This window comes from Hibiscus syriacus, unplaced genomic scaffold (assembly GCF_006381635.1).
Source record: "Hibiscus syriacus cultivar Baekdansim isolate YM2019G1 unplaced genomic scaffold, ASM638163v2 tig00110988_pilon, whole genome shotgun sequence".
NCBI lineage: Eukaryota > Viridiplantae > Streptophyta > Magnoliopsida > Malvales > Malvaceae > Hibiscus > Hibiscus syriacus.
Genome location: NW_024062942.1, coordinates 1798941 through 1823154, shown reverse-complemented (window position 1 = coordinate 1823154; position 24214 = coordinate 1798941). Strand labels below are relative to the sequence as shown.

Below are 24214 nucleotides of genomic sequence, written 5' to 3'. Positions count from 1 at the left end.
CATGGAAAGTAGTGAAGTAAAGACTGATGACAGAGAGAGGGAGACCAACTACTTGCTTTGCTGAATTAAATACCACTACAGCTCAAAGTCTGCCTGTGGTTGTGGTGGTGGAATGTGGACCCTTGACTTTTCAGTTTTGTTTAACTCGTATGATGTGTGTCATCGTCCTGGAGCTGCTACATTATTGTCCAAGGATGGAACAGAATCACGAGAGTTCGATTTCATATCTGTTTTATAACTTGTATCTTTGCAATGTATTATTAGAAAATATGTAATATGATGTTTATTATACGACGATAGTTTTTACCACTGTTATAGGCTCTTAACAACAACAACAACAACAACAAAACCCAATTCCCATATGTATGGGGTAAGGGGGAGGTAGGGTAGTAGGCTACCCCCAACGCCAGGTTAAGAGTAGCTTCCGTGGAAGACCTCCGGCAGTCAGAAAATTAAAAATTTAGATAAAATGTAATGCATGTATAAATAAATACATAAAAACATAGCTAATCAGTATTCATATGCAGTCATTAAAATCATATGTGCGTCTGTAACGGGAATTAATCCCTGCATAATAATCCCTGCGAAAGAATCTCTGCATATAGACAGAAACATCATCAGTCAAATTGTGATTTTGATATAATCAGTCAAATTGTTATCTTATGATTCTTTTTAAAAGTTTAGGATGTTAAGTAAATACAATACTTCATCAAGGATATACATGATTTTATGCTAAAACGATAAATTTATAAAATTTTAAGAGATAAAAATAAATTATCATTGAAAAATATATAAAAAAATGAGAATTTAAATTTTTTAAGAAATAATCGTCCTCATCAATTCCTTCTAATAAGTGCGAGCATTAAAACTCTTCTGCATGTATTTGCTCTGTGCAAATCAGCAACCAATTTATATCATAGGAACGTAAACACAAGGGCTTAAAGCTAAACCCAGAATTTCTAAACAGTTAAAATGGAACAATTCTGCCCCATAATCAAAGTATTCCATTGGGATACAACAAAATAAATCTGTAGCTGGGTCAGCTTCATTTGTTTCTTTATTCACCTTTCTTCCAAGATTTATTGTGGGGGAAAAAACTCAAAAAGAATGATGTTCCAAGGAAATCTCAAATTTATGGAAGTGTAGCTCTTACTTCTTTCCTATCTGCTCCAAATGACTGCAGTTAAATAAAATCCTGTTAGAATCACCGACAAACATGAAACAACAGTAGCCACTTGGTATGAGCCAGAAACCAATTTGTTTCAACAAGATAATTTCCTACTCCATACAACATTATATATAGAGGCAGAATACACATATACAATAGAATTGGGTCTCATGTACCATTGAGTCAGTGAAGTTTCCTCATCTATTACTTTTATATTCATGTTAGCGACATGACCGACAAAAGAATTTTAAGTCATGGTTCCCACCTATGATCTTCAACTTTATTTTCAAAGTATCTAGGATCATGATGGATGTTAAACAAAATCATGGAAACCAAAAATTGAAGGGATCGTCATAACATTTTTCCCATGGACATAGAAGCCTACAAGCTTTCATTGGGTGGTAATTTCTTGCCCGTTTTTCATGGGGAACTTGGTATGAAATAAACGGACTAACAATTAGACTAGTTTGGATTATCTATTTTTTCAAAATAGACTTGTGATGATCAGTTTAAGCAAAGCTCTACGTTTGAAGGATACCATTCTTACCTGATAGCAATGTTACTTCAAAAAGAAATGGACAAAGGAGCTCATTCATTGATGAAATTCACAACTTACCTAATAGGACGAAGGAACATATGCAAATAAAGGAAGTAAAAAGAAAGAACATTTATTAAGTATATGTTTCATAACTCAACACCCAAACCTTTAGCGTACACATCAGTGAAGAGTTGAGAGGATTCAGGCACTGGATTTTCCTGGAATCAAAGAAAGGAGAAAGAACCAATGTTGGAAACATTACACTGAAAACTAGACAAAATTTCTAAATGATATTATAATTAAAAAAAATACATACATATAAATTATATACAATCATCTAAAATCAGAATCACAAAATCAAAATGAAGACAACAAAAGTTGTCTTACCTTAGCTTGAGCAACTGCATTGTCTAACTCTTTTCTTACTTCCTTCTCAATGTCCTGAAATTTTTCCCCGTTGTTTTAATATGTCTATCACCACAAGTCTTAACAAAATTTCAACTCTTTCTCAGTAGCTAGGTCATGCAACAATATTAGGTTCCTAATTCTTTCAATCAGATCACGCTCCTAGAAACATCGCATCTAGAATGTTAGTTTTGGATTCACTTGATTATAATACAACATGAAATATCTAACATTTAACAAACGAATCCCTGAAAAAGTAATGTGGTTGAACATCAACCTGTCTAACACCAGTAATCTCATCACGGGTTCGATACGTGCTTCCAGGGTCAGACATGGAATGACCGTGATACCTATAAGTGTCCATTTCAAGAATCTGCATATAAGCAGCATGAATTAATATAAATTCATTATGCAAAAAATTATTGAAAATAGTTTTAAGATTTTCCAAAGGAAATAGCAGCATGTAAATATTTTTCATCAATTAATTAGATAGAATGCAATTGTGCAATCATTCCAACAATACCACTCCAATTGTCATGACTTATAAGCCCACAAAATTAGGAGTCATATATCATCATTAGGCATATTGTAGAATGAAGTTTCCACAACTTTAACTCCACTTTAGTAGATTACTTTAAGCTTTCAGATTGTAACTCTGAAAGCGAGTAGCATAGAGGGTATAATCGAGCTGAGCAGATGTTTTGCCAAGTTTGATCCAATTCAACTCTAAAACTCAATACTCGAAGCTCAACTGAGCTTCATTTTTATGCTTGAGCTTTGCTTGCATGTTACTCAATCAGCTAGGGGTCAATTGATAGTCTCAATTAGGCAACTCAAAACAACAATACATACAATTCCAGCTAAAATTCAGAATCTCATAGAAAAATAATTTTTTTTTTACTAAAAGTCTGAAATTATGAACCCAATGAAGCTATGAATTGAAGTAACAAAAAACTGCTAGACAATCACTAGCAAGGTACACATGCCCATCCCAAAGGTAACAAGTGTCCTGTATAGTCTAGTCTGTTATATGCAGATCTGTTGTATTTTCGTACTTCTGAAATCCAGTCAAGGAGTAACCTGACGATCTTAAGGCTTGGGATGCAATACGAACATAATATTGCATTATATATCAAGATACAATTATCACACTCCAAATTTTATAGATCAATGCCATAAAACAGATTGAAGCAAGCACGATATACCAACAAAGAGTTCTATTCCCTAGCTTGTTGTTCAAATGTTGTGAACCAAATATCAGTTAATCAGAAAAGGTTTCAAACAGAAACATGTATCCTCTCAGTTAAAGTATAGAACAGAAATAATAACATATTCTCCAAGTGTAGTAACTATAGAGAAGAATAGTAGAATTATCTGGTAAGGTTAAGCATGTAGAATTAGCTTATAAGGTTATGGACTTTGTTTGAATATGATCAATCATGTGGCTGAGGTTTTGATTCACTAATAGCAATAGGTATAAACAATATAACACAAATTAAACCAACATTAAGATGAGTGATGTAGAAAACCAAAGTTTTCTCAAGCTGAACGTGGAAAATTCACACCATTAAATAAGGAGAAATTAATATATAAAAAATGGCAAGCAAAAGAAAACAATGAAAAACTTAATAATTAAGTGCCGTATGAATAAACTTACAATTGGTCCATTCTTCAAGGCATGTTCTTTGGAAAATGTGCAAGCTTGCTTCACAGCAAGAGCATCCATTTCATCCACCTACAAGATATGAAGCATATGAGAAAATAGAATTAAAGTAGGGTGCAGACATTTTTTGTCAAAAAAATTATGCTTCTTAAGCTGAGCAAAAGGTTTTTGCTATAAAGATGTACTATAAAGTATTCTTTTTGCATAAAAGCCTTACTTACACTTACACCTTAGAAAACAAACAAACTCAATTATTTAAGAACCAATAGTATAAGCAGGAAAAAGCCCTTGAGATTCTGCATTTTTTAAACTTCAGTCAAACATTTAAGCTCCAATGTAAAAGAATAATACAACAAAAAAAACAATATAAACCAGCACAAGAAGCTTCTCGCATAGCTCAAAATCACAACTATCACAGCTTTCTACCATTGACTACTAATCACTATAATGATATATAATGGTCAGTTTGTTTACCATTCACTGATCACTATAATGACATATAGTGGTCCTAGTTGCTTCAAAATCACATGCATCTAAATTCCCATTTACTTAATAGTCAAAATAACATTACTAAATAACCAAAAAAATCATATCTCAGCAAACCAAGTCTCACCTTCAAACCAGGAGCATAATCCCCACGTTTGTAGTAAGCAGGACTCTTCGCTGCTCGCCACTCTGCCGTCCCCATACCATCTGTTACATAAAAAAAACATATAAATAAAATTCACGAAATGCTGATACTTATGAAACAATAAAATTTCATTCCAGTTCAAACGGCTCACAATGATTATTCTCGCAGACCAAAATTGCAGGCAGATCCCAGAGTGCAGAGATATTCAAATTCTCAAACAACTGCCCTTGATTAGCGGCCCCATCACCGTACAAAGCAAAGGTCACGGCTTCGTCTTTACAATACTTTTGAGCAAACGCCAAGCCACACCCTAACGGAACCTGGGCTCCGACGATTCCGTGACCGCCATAAAAATTTGAATCCTTCTTGTAAAAATGCATCGAACCTCCTTTACCCCTCGAACACCCAGCCTGGCGTCCATTCAGCTCCGCGAAAACTTCCAGCAGGGTCCCACCGCGAGCGACGAACGTGCAGTGGTCACGATAGGAGGTTATGATGCAATCCTTTTTAGTTAAGGCAGCCTCCATGCCGACGGCGACTGCTTCTTGACCGTCTTACAAGTGGCAGAAACCGCGGATGAGTTTGGCCTTGTAGAGTGAATCAGCAGCGATCTCCATCCGACGCATCAACGCCATGTCCCGGAAGAAGGTGAGAATCTCATTGGCATTGGCCTGGACGGTGCGCGAGGGAGATTCGCACTGGTGAGCGGTGAAAGTAACAGAGGTCTCCACGGTTATAGGAGTGGTGGCCGTCGAGATCGGGCGGTGGAGGAAGATGGACAACGAGAGGGATTTCAGAATATTGGCGCAGCGTGAAGGAGAAGCAGAGGCGAGCTGCGACAGAGCCATGTCGACCGTTGGATCGGAGGACGGAGGTCGGTCGGATCTGAAAAGAGAGCGATGGATATGCGGAGGAAAAAGTAAAGGGGAAGAATTAAAAAAAAAGTGTATTTTCTATATTCGGATTGGAGGAATTTTCAAGTTACGCTGGTGGGGGTGTGATTGCCGATCGATGTCTTTTAGATATATATTTTCTCTTTTATAACTAATCATTGTCTATTTTAAGTAAAACAGTAAACTTCTCCTGATAATTCAAAGTAATTACTTTTATATAAGAGAAAATAAGGGTATGTTTGGTTGGGGGAAAACATTTTATGATCAATGTTTTCCCCTTTTTCCTATGTTTGGTTACCGTAAAATAAAATGTCAATGTAAGTTGTTTTCCGAATCGGAAAACATAAGGAAAAACACGGTAAAATGACTTACCGTTTGGAAATCCGTAAGTCATTTTCCAGCTTCTCCTGTCCCTTGCTCCACACTGATTCTGAACTTCCTTCTCCCGTCCCTTGCTCCACACCGAAACTTCACTGTTTCTTCCTTTAATTCCTTCATTTCTTTTTCATCACCAAAGCACTCTCCATTATTCTCTTATATTTTTCTTTAGCTTTTTTTAAGATCCATCTGATTTCAATGGCAGCTCTTGCACACTCCTCTTTCGAAACACCCTTTATCAAGTTCACCGAAGGTAATTTTCTTCACTCATTACCACCCTTTTCCCTCTCTTGAATCGTTTAAATATTGAATCTGCATGTTCCTGAATCTGGGTTTGTAACCCCCTAGACCCGGCCTATGCGTTTCGACTAAGTCTAGTGGATCACATTATGATTATTAAAGACATTTTTCGAAACCGTTATTCCATCAATATAAAATCACATTATAAATAACATGAAATTATAAACAAATTATACTATCAAAATCCAACTCGTAAATATAGTACCAATAAATAATAATTTAATTTAAAACATGTCTTCAAATTCAATATCACAATAAACCGAGCAGTATTAGCAAAAGAGTTATCATTATAAAATCTGATATTTTAAAATAAGGTCCATGTCACCAAAATAAAGTCAACTTGCCAGATAAAAACATTACAATTTGATTTACTTCAAGAGATATGTTGATCCTCCAAGTGCTCGAACCAAGGTATCTAACCAACGGTATCTGAAAGGGGAAAACATTTTCAAAAGGTGAGCTAGGCTCAGTGTGTCCCAACATTTCCATAAAATCACAATAGGTACAAATCATAGTCCAGTAATCTCACAAATTCGTAAAAGAGTTTAACTTTTTGAAAATCATAGTTTAAACCCTTTTCTGGTACACCATCAGTAGTTCCCAAAAGTATTTTCCATATAGCTTACTTTATGCACATAGCAAAAAGAAAGCCGACTTAAGGATAGGCTATGAAGCTTGTATCCTTAAGCCCAAGTCAATAAGTCCATATAGCTTACCCTAAGCACACAGCAAAGGAAAGCCGACCTAATGAAACATCTTGGGGCCCTCAAGAGTCACATTAGGCCCAGTTAGCTTGATCAGAGCTATTCCATCGTATTTCAATTCCAAAATTCAATTGCACCGTGACATAAATTCCATAAATCCAAAAACATAGTAATCATATACCATTTCAAAACAAAAATTAGATAGCAGCCATATTCCATAAATTGTCACATTAAATTGGTGCATCCATAAAACAATAGCCAATGAATTCGGTGTACCACATATTAAAACCAATAAAACAGTTCAATAATAAGTAGGGAACACACCTCGACAATAGGTTCAAATAGCAAATTTACTGATTGCTGGTTTCACCACGCTCTGCTACAATTTTCGAACGGGTGAATACTGGCACACGTGGTTTAACTGATCTAGAAGAGCTGGGTCGAGCTGTCGAACGATCCGGAGAGTCTCTTGTACCTTCAAACAATAATAATCTATCAGTCCCAAATCCTATTTAATTGTTCAAAGCTAGTCTTCTTAAGTATATAAGCATTTTTCGAGTTTGACTATCAATTTGGGGTATTTCGAGTCTGAATTTGGCCAAACGGATTGCGGAAACGGAATCAGGACGTCGAAAAATATAAAGTATGACTTTTCGAAAATTCAGATTCTTGGTCAAAGTCAAAGTCAACCACTTTGACCGTCGATTTGGAGACCTTCGGGTTTGAATTTGGAGAAACGAACTGCGGAAATGGATTTGGCACGTCGAAAACTATCAGGATAGGTATACTCGAAAAATATTTACGGTCGTTTAAGGGTCGGTCAAAGCCATTTTAAGTTTTAGTCAAAGAAAGTCAACGGTCAACGGTCAAGGTCAACGGTCAACGGTCGGGTCGGGTCAACGGTCAGATCGGGTCAACAGTCGGGTCAACAGTCGGGTCGGGTCAACCCGGTTCAGACCGGTCAAACCGGTTCAGACCGGTTAAACCGGTTCGAAACTGGTCAAACCGGTTTTCCAGCAGCTCACTCTCCCTGCGGCGGCGCGTGAACAGTGCCACGGTGTCGGAAAATTCCCGGAAAAATTTCTAAAAATTATTTTGAGCGATTTCGAGATACTTACAACGATCGGTTCAAATTTTTGAACGGCGGAGAGCTCGTATTTCAACTCGGCCGAATCTTTGACTGCTCCACCTCCTCACGCGCTGCCGTCGACGGCGAACAAGGTTGACACCGGCGGATTCGCAACGACACAAGGAACACGATGGTGCAGGAGGTGTCGTAAACGGAACAACGATCGGCGGTGAATTTAAGTTTTTCCCGACGATAGAGCTAAAAAAACGACGATGCTTTGACTGAAAATTCCCGACGTTTGGTAGCGTTTCACTTCAATTAACTTGAAGGGTTTGTTCCTCGCTTGATGATGAACACAACGGTGGTTTCAATTTTACGATTGGACGTCGAACGGCGTCGGAATCGGGCTTGGAAGTAAGGGTACGAGAGAAGGAAAATTGAGCAAATTCTCAATTGTGTTTTCTGATTTACAGTCAGAAACCACGCTTAAATTATAAGCCTGCCGACACTCCTTGGAGGAATTCAGGGCTTGGTCCCTGAATTTCCTTCAACTTATAAAATGGCCTATAACTTTTCATAAATTTTAGTTCAGTCATTAAATTTCACCAATTTTCACAATTAACGTCCAATTTCAATTAAATATTATTTTGTAAATATTCGGGTTGTTACAATTCTCCCCCTCTACAAGAAATTTCGTCCTCGAAATTTACCTTATGAGAATAGTTGAGGAAACTGAGCCTCCATTGACTCCAATGTCTCCCAAGTAGCTTCTGAGGGGCCTCGATTACTCCACTGAACTTTGACCATTGGAATTCGCCTATTCCGAAGAACTCTTTCATCTCCTTCTAAAATCTGAATGGGCTCCTCCTCATATGACAAATCCGGTCTCAGCTCTACTTCTTCAACCTGAATAATGTGACCTGGATCTGGACGGTATCGCCTTAACATAGACACATGAAAAACATCATGAATACGACTGAGGTGGGAAGGCAACTCAAGCTGATAAGCAACAAGTCCAACTTTCTTCAGAATACGATACGGCCCAATAAATTGTGGACTCAATTTACCCTTACGCACGAATCTCAATACTTTCTTCCACGGTGAAACTTTTAAGAAGACCTGATCACCAACCTCAAATTGTATATCTTTCCTTCTCTGATCTGCATAAGACTTCTGCCTATCAAATGCCTCTTTCAAACGGTCACGTATCAATCTGACTGTGTCCTCCGTCTCTCGCACTAACTCAGGTCCCAACGTTTTCCTATCACGCAACTCAGTCCAACAAATCAGAGTGCGACATTTACGCCCATAGAGTGCTTCATAGGGTGCCATACGAATGCTGGTCTGATAACTGTTATTGTAAGCAAATTCAGCCAAAGGCAAAAATTTCTCCCAGCTACCATGAAAATCGATTACGCAACCCCGCAGCATATCCTCAAGTATCTGAATCACTCTCTCATATTGACCATCAGTTTGTGGGTGAAAGGATGTGCTATAATCCAATCTTGTTCCCAAAGCCGTATGTAGCGCCTTCCAAAATCTCGAAGTAAATCTCGGATCTCGATCAGAAATAATAGACAATGGAACACCATGCAATCTGACAATCTCTAAAATATACAATCTTGCCAGCTTGTCCAAAGTATAATTTACTCGCACAGGAATGAAGTGAGCTGACTTTGTAAGTCTGTCAACAATCACCCAAACTTAATCTTTTTTCAAAGGAGTCATAGGCAAGCTAGTAACAAAATCCATAGTAATACGCTCCCATTTCCATTCAGGAATCTTAATAGGCTGTAACAAACCTGATGGATGTTGATGTTCTGCCTTAACTTGTTGACAAGTCAAACACCTCGCTACAAAATTTGAGATGTCCTTCTTCATGCCGATCCAATGATACCTCTCTCTCAAATTCCGATACATCTTATCTCCACCGGGGTGCATAGCATATGGACTACTATGAGCCTCAGTAAGGATAGTCTGTCTCAACTCAGCATCATCAGGCACACAATACCGACCTTTGAAGCATAGAACTTCATCCCGGTCAAGGGCGTAATCTGAGCTTGTCCCCTGCTCTACTTGCTCAAAGATGGGAAGCAAGGAGCTATCAAAGGGCTGCTTAGCCTTGATCTCATCAACCAAGGTCGGCTTAACTTGCAATTCTGCTAACAAAGTGCCATCATCATATAAATTCATCCTGGCCATTAAAGATCTCAACTCCGATACCGTCTTTCGACTCAAAGCATCCGCTACAATGTTAGCTTTACCAGGGTGATAATCAATCACACAATCATAATCCTTCAGAAGCTCTAGCCAGCACCGTTGTCTCAAATTAAGCTCCTTCTGGGTCAGGAGATACTTTAAGCTCTTATGATCCGTGAAAATATAACACTTCTCTCCATAAAGATAGTGTCTCCAAATCTTCAAGGCAAAAATCACTGCTGCTAACTCCAAATCGTGAGTAGGATAATTACACTCATGAGGTCGTAGCTGACGGGATGCATAAGCCACCACTTTACCTTCCTGCATTAAAACACAGCCAAGTCTTGAGTGTGAAGCATCACTATACACTGTAAAATCCTTCCCGGACTCTGGTTGAATCAACACCGGTGCTTGAGTCAAAACCGCCTTTAATTTCTCAAAGCTCTCCTGTTGTGCCTCGCCCTAGTCAAACGGCACATTCTTCCTTAACAACTTTGTCAAAGGAGAAGCAATGATCGAGAAGCCCTCAACAAAACGTCGATAATAACCAGCCAAGCCCAAGAAACTGCGGATCTCAGATACGTTCTTAGGTCGTTTCCAATTCATAATAGCCTCTATCTTGCTGGGATCGACCTGAACACCTCGCGCAGAAATAATATGCCCCAGAAATGACACTTCTTGAAGCCAAAATTCACACTTGCTTAGTTTGGCATATAGACGATGCTCTCTCAAAATCCGCAGAACGATCTTCAAATGCTCGTCATGCTCTGCCTCAGTACGAGAATAGATCAGAATATCGTCAATGAAGACCACCACAAATTGATCCAAATATGGTCGGAACACCCGATTCATCAAATCCATGAAAGCTGCAGGAGCGTTCGTCAAACCAAAAGGCATCACTAAGAATTCATAATGACCATATCTAGTGCGAATAGCCGTTTTTGCAATATCTGATCCTTTAACTTTCAATTGATAATACCCCGAACGAAGATCAATCTTAGAGAATACAGTAGCTCCTCGCAATTGATCAAATAAATCATCAATCCTGGATAGTGGGTATTTATTCTTGAACGTCATCTTGTTCAATTTCCGATAGTCAATACATAATCTTAGCGACCCATCCTTCTTTTTCACGAACAGAACTGGAGCTCCCCATGGTGAAGTACTATGTCGGATAAATCCTCGATCGAATAATTCTTGCAATTGGACTTTCAACTCTTTAAGTTCCCTTGGAGCCATACGATAAGGTGCCATAGAAATAGGTGACGATCCCGGATAAGTCTCAATCTCGAACTCTACCTCTCTATCAGGAGGTAACCCAGGCAACTCCTCCGGAAAAACATCAGGAAACTCGCTAACTGTACGAATCTCCTCGATCGTGGACAATGCACCCTTGGTGTTCAAAATACAAGCAATGAAGGTCTCATATTTCTTCCGGATCATACGATCAATTTCCATCGCTGAAACTATATTGGAGAGATAACCACGCCGTTCACCAATTAACACAACAGTCCGACCATCTGAAGTCTTCAGAGTAGCCCGCTTGTATTCGCAATCCATCTTTACCTTGTGTTTATTCAACCAATCCATTCCAAGAATTAGATCGAACTCCTCTAAAGGAAGCTCCATAAGATCAGCGAGAAAAATTTCTCCCTGAACCTCGAGAGGACAACGCCGGAATACTTTATTCACTAATACCGCTTGTCCTACTGGACTTGTAACTGTAACAGTATTTTCAGTGTTCTCGATCGGAATCTGAAGGTTTCGAGATACTGAGCTCGATACATAGGAGTGAGTGGAACCATTGTCCAATAATGCAAAGTATGGGGTAGAATAAATAGTAAATGTACCAACAATAACCTCAGGCTCATCTCTGTCATCACGACGTCTGGTTGCATAAACCAAAGCTGGCTGTCTAGCCTCAGAAGCTGTTGGCCCTCTATTTTGCTGAGGTCAGGCTCTACTATCTGTCCTGGACGCTGATCCTCGAGTCTTTCATTGACTACGATCTCTAATTGGGGTCTGTACTGTAGTCTGCGAACGCACAGGAGTTTGGGTAGTGGTCTGCTCAAACGAAACTAACTGAGGACAATCCCTCCGATAATGACCACTAGATCCACACTGATAGCAAAGACCCATCTTCTTACGACACTCTCCTGAGTGCTGTTTACCACAATACTCGCAAAGGGGCCCATTATAATACGACGAGGAACCGCCTCGACTGACAGCTAAAGGTGAGGATACTGCAGGCCTGAAACGTGTATTGCTTCTCTGAGGGGCTGAAGTACGAGTCCTCTTTACGGACTGTGCTGATGACTCCATCGGGCCTGGAAATTTCTTAGATCGATCTTGATCAACACGCTCTCTACCAGAAGCTAAAACCTCCACCTCTTCCGCATCTTTGGCTCTGCCCACCAGCACATCAAATATCTCATCCTGATGGGTTACAACTTGCCTACGCAGCTCGTATCTGAGTCAAAGGGCAAATTTACAACATCGATCTCTCTCCGTAGGTACCATACTGAATCCATACTTCAGCAATTTCAGGAACTCGATCTCATATTCAGAAACAGTCATGTCTCCCTGAACCAGGTCTTGAAACTGTTGTCGTCTCTGAACTAAGTAGCGCTCTCCCAGAAAACGACTCCGAAAGCGATCCTTAAAGAAATTCTAGGTCAAACGATCGGTAGGAACACTACTGGTCACTGACTCCCACCAAGTGTAGGCATTACCATCTAACATTGCTACAGCACCCAGATATCTCTTAGTTGAGTCCAAACCCAACTGATCCATGCGTCTCTCTGTACCCTGGAGCCAATCCTCAGCTTCAGTAGGAGCTCCACCAATCTGTCCCCCAAAAGTTCTAACTCCATTGGCAATCAACGTCTGTGAAATAGGAACCTCAGATACAACACCAGTAGCTCTAACTGCTCCATGTATTAACTGCAGAAACTGTCTACTAAAATTCTCATCCAATGCAACTCCAGTAGACTCTGACTCAATATCGGTCGCTCCTATGATCGGTGTAGTCATGCTAATACCATCGGTAGGTGGCATATTCGTTGGTGTTGTAGGAGCAGGATCACTTATTGGAGGTGGGGGATCTACTCGTATCTCATCAATCGGATCTGCAAATCTAGCTACTCGACCTCATCCACGACTAGTTCGACGACCACGTCTAGCACGTATTTTGGTAGATCTCGAGATTACTACAGAAGATAAACTTAAGGTTAGATAAGCACTTGGAGTCTCGAACATAGTTAAAATCTTAATAACTTTGTGACATGGCCTTAGTAACTCGTTTTGTAAAATATTTCAAAACTGTATTTTCAATGTGGACTCATACACAGTCCGAGGGTTAAAAACCAAAAGCTCTGATACCAATAAATGTAACCCCCTAGACCCGGCCTATGCGTTTCGACTAAGTCTAGTGGATCACATTATGATTATTAAAGACATTTTTCGAAACCGTTATTCCATCAATATAAAATCACATTATAAATAACATGAAATTATAAACAAATTATACTATCAAAATCCAACTCGTAAATATAGTACCAATAAATAATAATTTAATTTAAAACATGTCTTCAAATTCAATATCACAATAAACCGAGCAGTATTAGCAAAAGAGTTATCATTATAAAATCCGATATTTTAAAATAAGGTCCATGTCACCAAAATAAAGTCAACTTGCCAGATAAAAACATTACAATTTGATTTACTTCAAGAGATATGTTGATCCTCCAAGTGCTCGAACCAAGGTATCTAACCAACAGTATCTGAAAGGGGAAAACATTTTCAAAAGGTGAGCTAGGCTCAGTGTGTCCCAATATTTCCATAAAATCACAATAGGTACAAATCATAGTCCAGTAATCTCACAAATTCGTAAAAGAGTTTAACTTTTTGAAAATCATAGTTTAAACCCTTTTCTGGTACACCATCAGTAGTTCCCAAAAGTATTTTCCATATAGCTTACTTTATGCACATAGCAAAAAGAAAGCCGACTTAAGGATAGGCTATGAAGCTTGTATCCTTAAGCCCAAGTCAATAAGTCCATATAGCTTACCCTAAGCACACAGCAAAGGAAAGCCGACCTAATGAAACATCTTGGGGCCCTCAAGAGTCACATTAGGCCCAGTTAGCTTGATCAGAGCTATTCCATCGTATTTCAATTCCAAAATTCAATTGCACCGTGACATAAATTCCATAAATCCAAAAACATGGTAATCATATACCATTTCAAAACAAAAATTAGATAGCAGCCATATTCCATAAATTGTCACATTAAATTGGTGCATCCATAAAACAATAGCCAATGAATTCGGTGTACCACATATTAAAACCAATAAAACAGTTCAATAATAAGTAGGGAACACACCTCGACAATAGGTTCAAATAGCAAATTTACTGATTGCTGATTTCACCACGCTCTGCTACAATTTTCGAACGGGTGAATACTGGCACACGTGGTTTAACTGATCTAGAAGAGCTGGGTCGAGCTGTCGAACGATCTGGAGAGTCTCTTGTACCTTCAAACAATAATAATTTATCAGTCCCAAATCCTATTTAATTGTTCAAAGCTAGTCTTCTTAAGTATATAAGCATTTTTCGAGTTTGACTATCAATTTGGGGTATTTCGAGTCTGAATTTGGCCAAACGGATTGCAGAAACAGAATCAGGACGTCGAAAAATATAAAGTATGACTTTTCGGAAATTCAGATTCTTGGTCAAAGTCAAAGTCAACCACTTTGACCGTCAATTTGGAGACCTTCGGGTTTGAATTTGGTGAAATGAACTGCGGAAATGGATTTGGCCCGTCGAAAACTATCAGGATAGGTATACTCGGAAAAGATTTACGGTCGTTTAAGGGTCGGTCAAAGCCATTTTAAGTTTTAGTCAAAGAAAGTCAACGGTCAACGGTCAACGGTCGGGTCGGGTCAACGGTCGGATCGGGTCAACAGTCGGGTCGGGTCAACCCGGTTCAGACCGGTCAAACCGGTTCGAAACTGGTCAAACCGGTTTTCCAGCAGCTCACTCTCCCTGCGGCGGCGCGTGCGGCGCGTGAACAGTGCCACGGTGTCGGAAAATTCCCGGAAAAATTTCTAAAAATTATTTTGAGCGATTTCGAGATACTTACAACGATCGGTTCAAATTTTTGAACGGCGGAGAGCTCGTATTTCAACTCGGCCGAATCTTTGACTGCTCCACCTCCTCACGCGCCGCCGTCGACGGCGAACAAGGTTGACACCGGCGGACTCGCAACGACACAAGGAACACGATGGTGCAGGAGGTGTCGTAAACGGAACAACGATCGGCGGTGAATTTAAGTTTTTCCCGACGATAGAGCTAAAAAAAACGACGATGCTTTGACTGAAAATTCCCGACGTTTGGCAGCGTTTCACTTCAATTAACTTGAAGGGTTTGTTCCTCGCTTGATGATGAACACAACGGTGGTTTCAATTTTACGATTGGACGTCGAACGGCGTCGGAATCGGGCTTGGAAGTAAGGGTACGAGAGAAGGAAAATTGAGCAAATTCTCAATTGTGTTTTCTGATTTATAATCAGAAACCACGCTTAAATTATAAGCCTGCCGACACTCCTTGGAGGAATTCAGGGCTTGGTCCCTGAATTTCCTTCAACTTATAAAATGGCCTATAACTTTTCATAAATTTTAGTTCAGTCATTAAATTTCACCAATTTTCACAATTAACGTCCAATTTCAATTAAATATTATTTTGTAAATATTCGGGTTGTTACAGGGTTTACTTTCTTTGTTAGCAGGTCTTTGATTCTAGGGTCCAAAGTGGGGAGATTTAACCGACCCAGTTCAGATTTTGGGCTTATTTCAGGTTAGGGATTGTTTTGATCGATTCCCCATTGTTCAAAATCCTAGATTTGTTGTGGTTTCTCGGAGATTTATAGCTCCAAATGTGCTTAATCTTGTTCAATGTTCATAGGTATGGTGTTGAATTGTTGATAAGTTAATAACTGAATTAGGGATTGGGGATTAGGTTATGGATCTGAATGGATTGAAATGATTTCCCCAATTGTCATAGTATGCCTCAGTTTATTTGATTGTTTATTTCTCTCGATCATATTCAGTCTTGCTTCTGGTTTTAACTTTTTGTTGCGAAATTATTGGATTATCGAAAATGAAAAATGGGATGTACCAATTCTGAGCAACAAGGCTCCTTTGTATATCCCTTTCTTTGAGTGTCGTCTAGGATAGTAGATTGTCAAACTTGAGGTCTAATACTGCTTTTCATTTTAGAATATTTTGCCTCTGCAAACCATTGTGCATTTATTATTCAGCATATTCTGTTTTCACTTTGATAGTGTATTTTTCTTTTACAGTTAAGTCTCTTCTCTTGTTCACTTTATTTGTTAACTGATCTGGTGGACTTGCTTCTTGTTAAGCTTCCCGCTGGTACCTCATTTTATGGAACTGGAGAAGTTAGTGGACAGTTAAAGCGAACAGGAAAACGAGTGAGTTTTCTTTAGGACATGACTGCGTGAAGGATATTTTCCTCCCCTTTTAGAGTTTATTTTGCAATAGCAACCATTTATTGTTCTTGTTTCATTCTACCCTACCTATTCCTACTGCATGATTGTCTTACTTTTGCTTTGCTTTGCTTTGAGTTCAGGCTGGGCATGTTTGCTGGGATGACAATGATGTAATAAATGGAAAACCAACTGGAGAGGTTAGAGTATCTATTGGTTACATGTCAACTTATGAAGATGCTAAGGTAGTCTTTTTCTACCTTTTGAGTTATGCCCTTTATTTCTATTCTAGAAAAATGTATGATATTATTTTATTTTATTGTATACATGCATCAGCTGTTACATGAAATGGAACATAGAAGTTTCCAACATAAATGATACTAATCTATGAGAAGGTCCTTTGTCTCCATACCAAGTGAGTTCGAGAAAGGGTGCCTGCTCAGATCAAAGTCAATTACATACCAAAACTGAAGGTTGTTCAGGGTTTTGGTTCATTTTTATTGCCAATAAAATGAAAACTATGTTAGATTTGCAAGTTCTCCTTTTCCCAATTGGCAAATTATTTTCACTGTAAAATAACGCTATTATACCTATAGTATTCACAATCACAGCTATAAGTTCATTTTAAATACCATGAATTAGACTTGGTATTATTACAGTTGGATATTATTGTTATTTTAATGTCATAAACCCTTTAATTATATAATTTGACACTATTATTATTATTACAATGTTATGTACTATTGTTGTTTTAATTTGATGTACTATTAATTAAACCTTCTTAGAATTTATAAACTTTTATAATATATTTTTAATCAATTATTAATATTATATAAAATAAACCTACATAAAATAAACCTAAAATAATGTATTTATAAAACAATCAACATAAATTATTAATATTATCTAAAATACAAATTTTTATAAAATATAATTATATATTAAAAAAATTAACCTTTAAAAATAATAAAGAATAAAACTTATCAAATATGTATGCTTCTTTATTAAAATAGATACTGACAACTGTTTTCAGAAAAATTAACTAAACAGTGTAAAACATTTTACAATGTATCATCCAAACACTGAAAAATGTTTTCTGGAAAATGATTTACATTTCTGTAAAACATTTTCCAGATTTCATTTTCCGGAAAACGTTTTCAGTGAAACAAACGGACCCTAACCTCAGTGACCGAAAATGCCTTATAATATACGGTTTTGACCAACTTTTTTTCGATTTGCCAAAATGACCAACAAAATCGCAATGCGATCTCTAAATTGTAACGCGATCTCCAGTATCGCAAATCAGTTTTCAGATTCGCAATGCGATTTTGACTATCACATTGCGAATATGTAAATCGCAACATGATTCTGACTATCGCAACGCGATAATACAAAATCACAATGCGATTTTCAAAGCGTCATTAGTATCGCAACGCGTATTTTATTTTTAAATTCCAAACACGAATATTAATATATCCCGTAATCGTAACTCATAACCTAAAACCCTAAATCACAACTCAATCTCATCTATATCTCTCACTCTCTACGGCGACATCCGTCCCCATCTCCGACGAAATCTGTCCCCATCTCCGGCGAAATCCGTCTATCTCCATCTCTCAGAGCCACCCTCACAATCATTCACGGTCAGAAATGGAAAATCAACCAAATCAACCACCGAGGGTTAGTTTTTTTAATTATTTTTATTTTGAAATTTTTGCATTATTATTAGGTTTTTCATATTGAAATTGATGATAAGTTTACTGGTAATTTCAATGATAGATTAATCATTTCACTTAGATTGCTTATTAAATTCATTCGATTGCTGCCAATACTGCTAAACTGTTTAGTCTTTAACCCTGTGAAGTTAGTATTTGTCTTTGTTTTGTCTTTTGGTTGAAGTAATACAATTCATTCAAGTTTCAATTTTAGACAATGACTATTTGAAACCGAGAATCGCAACGCGAAATGAAAATCACAACGACAAAATCACAACGCGATTTTAGTTTCGCGTTGCGATAGTCATTTTCGTGTTATGATTTTCATTTTCGTGTTGCGATTTTAAGTTTCATAAACTATTCTTCTTCTGCAAATTGAAACTTGAATGAATTGCATTACTTCAACCAAAAAACAAAGACAAATACGAAATTCACTGTGTTGCAAATTTAAGTTTGAAGAATAAACTACTACTACTCTTTATGTTTATTATTGTTTTTGGTATATCTTCACAGTGTAGTTTTTGGTATATCTAACTTGGTATGTTTATTGTTTTTGTAGAACTTTTTTTCGGCTCAATTGACCTTAAGGAATAAAATAAGCCTAGTCACTACAATTGCGTCGAACCTTTCACATGTACAAAGAAAATTGTTTGAGGATACTTGCTTCGGGTCATGGCTGAAAGTACAACATCCGGGTGGAGATGCTATGTTGACCCATTTATGGCTTCAGATCATGACTAGCGATATACCCGAGAGTATAAAACGTGGTAATGAAGATATATGGTTTCATTTTCCACCGGCGTATACGTGTTTTGGGCGGGAAGAGTTTTGCTTAATCACTGGTCTACGCTTCGAACATGATGATGTAAGTCGATACACTAGTCATATTACCCGCCCATCATGGTTATCCCGGGTTTTTCCTAAGCTGTCAATGGAGAAGCCAAATTTACACGTCGACGACTTGACGAGATTATTTAATAAGAAAGATGGTTTTACTCGGATGGATGACGTCGATGTTGTTCGAGTATGCCTTTTAGTACTTTTGCATGCTGGTTTTTAGGCAGAGAGGCCAGACAACCTATTCCTAAGGACCTAATATTATTGGTAGATGACCTAAATGCATGGAACCTGTTTCCGTGGGGTTCATATCTATAGAAAGCTACCTGGAATAAGTTATCGTCTGCCTTTGATGACCGAAAAAGTTTGTGTGGCGATGGTTCCAAATACACTTTGTCAGCCTTTATTTGGGCCTTTAAGGTAAGAATTTTTATATAATGTTTCCAAAATTATAATTAATTATTTAACAATTACTAATGTTTGTGTATTATATTGTTTGTAGATTTGGATATTTGAGGCTTTTCCCGGTATGCAGACATATGCATTAAAAACTTCAAATGATATTTCTAGGGCTATTTCCTGGAAGAGGAAATGACGGCTGTTGGATTGGGAAGAGTTACTACGGTATACAATAATAAATGATGTAAGTTAACACAAATACTACCATATATAAACAAGTTATTACTAGTACACGTTTAACTTTGTTTGAACTTTTATATTGTTAGGAGGCCAACACTCCATTACAAAGTCTGACACCCACAGAGGCTGAGCTTGCCACTGATTGGTGGCAAGCTAGTAAGCATTTTTTTTATGGCACGGATGATGAGCAGTCTCCACTTCGAGAGCCATCACCTCACCCAGAGCCATCACCTGATCGACCACACTATACACCTCTACAACGAGAGCCATCACATATTCCGTCACATCATTGATCCTCTTCTCTACCATCAACTCATGATAGGCGACCGGCAAAGATGCCACGACATTTATCTCCCTGTTCTCCACCTCCACGGGATGAGTTAGGGGAGTTACGTGATGAGGTCAATGCATTGCGTGAGGAGGTCGGTACTTTACGCGATGACAATGGTGCATGGCGTGATGAGGTATCTACTTTACGTGGTGAGGTAGCTGCTCTACGTGAGATGGTAGCATCGTTACAGAATGAGGTTCATACTCTACACAACGAGGTAAGTTTAAGATTTTTCATATTTAACTTGATTTACTCGTAATTTCACTTAGATTAACCATTTCACTTAGATTGATTAGTAAATTCATTCGGTTGTTGCCAATACTGCTAAACAATTCTAAAATAACCTTGTGAAGTTAGTATTTGTCTTTGTTTTGTCTTTTGGTTGAAGTAATGCAATCCATTCAAGTTTCAATTTGCAGAAGAAGAATAGTCGCAACACGAAACTTAAAATCGCAACGCGAAAATGACTATCGCAACGCAGAAATGACTATCGCAACGCGAATTTGACTATCACAACGGGATAATCGCAATGCGAAATAAAAATCGCAACTTGAAAATTGCAATGCGAAAATGAAAATCGCAACGCGAATTTAGTTTCACGTTGCGATTTTGGTTTCGCATTGCGATTATCCCGTTGCGATAGTCAAATTCGCGTTGCGATAGTCATTTCCGCATTGCGATAGTCATTTTCGCGTTGCGATTTTAAGTTTCGTGTTGCGATTTTAAGTTTCAGAAACTATTCTTCTTCTGCAAATTGAAACTTGAATGGATTGCATTACTTCAACCAAAAGACAAAGACAAATATTAACTTCACAGTGTTGCAAATTTAAGTTTCAAGAATAAACTACTACTTTTTATGTTGTCCTTGAATATGCACTAAACCTATATGTTGTCTTTTTAAATGTTTATATAAGTGCTTACTTCTGGAATGTTATCTGATGCATTTTGTGAACTATGATAGAATAATGACTTGGGTGAATACCGTGCAAGTTTGAAACATATTTGTCTTTGTTTTCACTGTTTAATATCATGTCTATTTATTTACTGATTTATGTATTAATTTATTTTTAGCGGGCCGATAAGGTGGATGCTTTACGTCGGGTTTTTCTTGCACGACGGGGTTCACGCATCAGACGGCGTGCACGTGCCATTACGTCTCCGTTCACCCCAATAGTGTGAAGACTCCGTAAGAAGAAGCCCGACTCACTTGTCATCATTCAAGAGGCCTCTCCTATCGTTCAAGAGGCCCCTATCATCCCTCAAGAGTCCCCTCCCACCGTTCAAGAGGCCCCTGTCATCGTTGAAGAGGTCCCTCCTACCATTCAAGAGCCGATTCACACGACGTAATATGTCGAATTATTGAGAAACCCTCTCATGTGCCGGACATGATGGATGAGTGTTGGCTTTCGTATGAGTTACCGGCCAGTATAATTCCGACAGATGAAGTGGATAGGAGAAAACTACCGGAAACAATTCTGGATAATATCCTTTGGGCTAAGACCGCAGTTGATTTTTATCTACATGAGCGGAGCCAAGGGTGTTACGCTGACATATACAAACTCAACGATGATATGTATTTGTTGCTTGATCGGTCTTGGTGGGGTGTGTTATTAGGGGTTGAAGACAATGGCTATTTCGATGGGGGGTAAGTCTTATATTTTTCTTATATTTCATTTTGATTAATTTTTTTAAAATTTATGTAATTCACTAATATATGTCTTTTTTTGTAAAACAACATAGTGATGCATGGGTGTCACGTCTTCTAATAATGAGGAAACTGAGGAAAAATAAAAAAATACGCGATATACAATTATGCCGACGTCTTTTCACGTAGTTCACTTGAAAAATCAACGAGATGAATCATATGTGTTGGGTAATGGACAAGCTAAATTTTATCCTGCATGGTGGGAGGTCGATAAGGTTAGTATTTATTTTTTAAATATTTTAAAGGTGTTCATAAATAAGTGCGCAATTGAATTATTACTTATGATTGCAGGTGTTTATCCCTGTTTTGGAACATAATCATTGGTTTCTTGTCGAGCTTCAGCTCCCATCCCTGAAGATAATAGTATATGACAGCATGATAAATTACATATCATTGTCTGATTTGAGAGATATTATTAAGGGATGGAGCTCTCATTTAGCTAAATTCTTGGATGCGATTAATTATTGGACTTATTCTGGAAACAAGAAGCCAAAGAAGTTCAATGTTACAGTTATCAGATACGAGACCACGCCACAACAAACGCAGGGAGCCATAGGGGATTGTGGTCCTCTCGTATGCATGTGCTTGGAGCGTTTGACGACAGGAAGTATACAGTTTCTACCTCCCACCGATAGAGATAGAAGTGCAGTAGGCTTGTGGTTTCGGCATTTTATGGCTAGAGCGATATATGCGAGACTTGCTTACCTGCATCCGCGTTATGAAAGTGTCCATAAACAATTGGTAAGTCAAATGCAAGTGTTGTTAAGTACCTAGAATTCAATAATAATTTGATGTTTGTTGGTTTTAGATGTGTAGAAAGTGTTGTTTGAGCAAATGTTTGGTTTCTGCAGGTTAATTCTGAAGTGAGCTGTGTGAAATTGATGTATGGGTGCATAAACAACTGTCTGGGGTACACTTTTTTTGATTGTTTAATTGATTCTTAAAAGTTGATTTGTTTAATTGATGTGAAAAATAAGAATTATTATTATTTTTTGCTAGTTTAATTGATTTGTAAAAGTTGATTTGTTTAATTGATGTGTAAATAATTCTTATTTGTGCTTGTTTAATTGATTGAAATGTAAAAGTTGATTTGTTGATTTCAATATGCATCATATTGAAGGCAAAAAACCTGTTGAAGGTACACTTTTGCAACGCTAAACTCAAAATCGCAATGCGAAACTCAAAATCGCAATGCAAAAGTCAAAATCGCAATGCGAAAGCCAAAATCGCAACGCGAAAGTCAATTCTCGTTGCGATAGTCTAATACGCTTTGCGATTTTCTCGTTGCGATAGTCAAATTCCCATTACGATAATCAAATTCACATTGCGATAGTCAAATTCGCGTTGCGATAGTCAAATTCGCGTTGCGATAGTCAAATTATAGTCAAATTCGCGTTGCGATATTCAAATGAATGTGTAATAAGTGATAGCAACTGAACATATCATAGCAATGTTCAAACTCAAGTCACTAATACATGTATAACTGAAAATGTTAAAAGTTTACACATAAAATACACATAATACAACGTTTGCATTTAAAAATAACCTAAGTTAATAGTCCCAAAAGGTGAAGCCGGTTGTGATTGCGATTTTGATTGCGATTTTGATTGTCTTTTGCTTGACACCATATGAGCTTTGGATTTTGATGAGGATTCATATTTTGGTAGACGAAAAGATGATTGTGATGACACTGGTGATCCACATGACAACCTTGTATGACCACTTTCCTTGCACCGACTACATGTCAATCTCCTCTTCTCTTCACCCTTAGACGATATACGATCGTGACTTTTTGGTCGGCCAGGTAGCCTTCTGTCCATGGCTGGTGGCAAAACTGTTTGTAAGTCATCTGGTATGTCCCACTCAGAAGGATGTAGAATAGGGTAGATAATCTCAGCATAAGTCTGTCGATATACTTCTGTAGTGTAGCAATCCATAGCGTATGCGCTTGAATCATCTTGGTTTAGATGAAGAGCAACTTTTATAACATGGTCACACGGATAACCAGATGTTTGCCATTTCATATTTGCATTTAGATCGACAAGCCCATTTAAGTTATTATCCAGTACTTCAAACAAAGTGTTTGAACATGGTTCAACTCTCCATGACGTTGACTTCACAACACGTTTCGTTATCTTTTTTTCAGTCCATGGTGTAACGTGATGTTCCAATGTTCCTATAAATTTAAATAAATAATACTTAGTAAAATATATGATAAGTTACGAATTTAAAGAAATAACACCTGCATGGTTTCTTTTCTTATAGTACCACTGTTGAATAGAGGCTCGAAAAAACTCCATTAACATAGTAATGGGTAATTTCCGGGAATGACGACTTAGAGCGTTGATTGATTCTGCACTATTAGACGTCATGAAACCATATCTTGCTCCAAGTTGATGTACTCTTGACCATCTTTCAAACCCGACATCTTCTAGTGTTTGAGCACACTGAGGCAAAACACGTCTTAAACAATTTATATGCTTATTAAAATTCACTTCCCGATAAGCTTTTACAGCATTCCAGTATATCCATTT

The 24214-nt window shown here is 37.9% G+C and overlaps 1 pseudogene; it reads right to left on the bottom strand.

The window, feature by feature from the left end:
• Positions 1–1024: 1024 nt before the first annotated feature.
• On the bottom strand, positions 1025–22294 carry LOC120148931 (annotated as a pseudogene).
• Positions 22295–24214: the final 1920 nt, after the last annotated feature.